Consider the following 1752-nt stretch of genomic DNA (forward strand, 5'->3'; position numbering starts at 1 on the left):
TAAGGGCAATTCATACAATACATTTAAACTGAGCTACTTTAATACCATCTCCGAACTTTCTACCACGACTCTGCTGTTCTTCGGCTGGTTCTTCCTGTATACGTTGATTGACAGATGTCTCGTCCAGTCAGCGGTGAGTAATCCCAAACCAATGGCGCTGTCTCAAACTATACCTACCTTTTCCGGTTTGTCTGATTTGTCGTTGTGTTTTCTTACTTGTTAATTTGTTTTCGGATTTGTCGTTGTGTTTTCTGACATGTTATCTTGTTTTCGAATTTGTCATTGTGTTTTCTGACTTGTTATAATGTTTTTTGAATTGTTGTTGTGCTTTCTGAATTCTTATTTTGTTTATTAGACTTGCATTTGCGCTTGTAATTTGTTATTTTGTTTTCAGAATTGTGATTTGCTTTGCACTTCATGGCCACCGTAGTTTTCACCTTGTGTGGTCGCACCCACTCCCCCTTGTGGGCATTCTCTGCTAGGTCGACTTGGTACTCCAATTTGTTTTATTTATTTCCCTTCTGCTTCGTTAGTCATTATCATTCTAGCCGTTCTAGTTATCAGCAGTTTTATTTTTTAATTTTATTTATTCATTTATTTTTATTTCTTGTTTTTGTATTAGTTTTTCATATTCAGTATTATTTTTGTTTTACTTTATTATCTTTTATTACTTTTATAATTCTTTTAGTTTGTTTGTTTTGTTCCCTTTTTTAAATCAGGGTTCTCTCCCCCTCTTCTCTCTCACTTTACCACTCACTTATTTAAATTTAGTTTAAACAGTGTTTGAATTTTTGTTCACCTATAGGTAACACTCCCTCTAGTGCTTAGTTGGTGAAGTGACAGTTGCCTCCACGGCGGATCACAGTGAGCTGCCACGGGATCCAGACTGAATCACCTCAATCCATCATTAAGCCTAGCCATAGAATACTGACCCATCCGGCTAGCGAAACCCCAAAATCAGGTTGCTCCTCAATCTTTAAGGTAATTAGCCGCTCCTGCTATCCAAGCAAGGCTGCCACATTAGATGTTATGACCCAGCAGTGCCCTCTACTCGGTAAGCCCTGTCATAACCCCTAACAGCAGTAAAAGGCTTAAACCTGCTCTCTCCTCTATCTCTCTCTGTGTTTTGATTTGTTGGTTTGTTTGTTTTTCATTTTGTTCTGTTTTGTTTGCCTAGAGACCAAACCTTTGAGAATCATCAGGGAAGGCTGAGTAATAAATTGACGACCCAAGCTGCCAAAGTCTTTACATGATCACGCTGTCAACAATCTTAGTTAGATCCTTTCCGGTGCCCCGCCCCCCACAACAATTAGACACACCTTGCCATTCACGGCCGAGATAACAGGTGTCTGGTCTACACTCCACAAACTGTTTGTACTCATCAAACAGACCGTGCATAGAACATATAATTACTATAATTGCAGCCTGCTAATGCTGTAAGGACTTGCATTGGCCTTTTCGTGCTGTCCCTCTCTCCCTCTCTCTCTATCTCCGTGTAGACACAACACGCCAATAGCAGTGGGAGAAAGACACCAGAGAGGAACTAAGTGAAAAACTTCAGCGAGCCGAGGCTCTCCTGATGAGAGCAGAGACTGAACTCAAAGAGAGAGATGCTAGGGCCAAGGCCAGCGAAGGCCACCTGCAAAGTTCACGGGCTGAAGTCAGTGCCTTGGTCCAACAAAGAGACTATTTAAAAGACGAACTTGATACGGTTCACAGAGAGCTTAAATATGCGTATAGACTGCAAAGTGA

Source organism: Sinocyclocheilus grahami, unplaced genomic scaffold, assembly GCF_001515645.1.
Source record: "Sinocyclocheilus grahami isolate Dianchi unplaced genomic scaffold, SAMN03320097.WGS_v1.1 scaffold256.1, whole genome shotgun sequence".
NCBI lineage: Eukaryota > Metazoa > Chordata > Actinopteri > Cypriniformes > Cyprinidae > Sinocyclocheilus > Sinocyclocheilus grahami.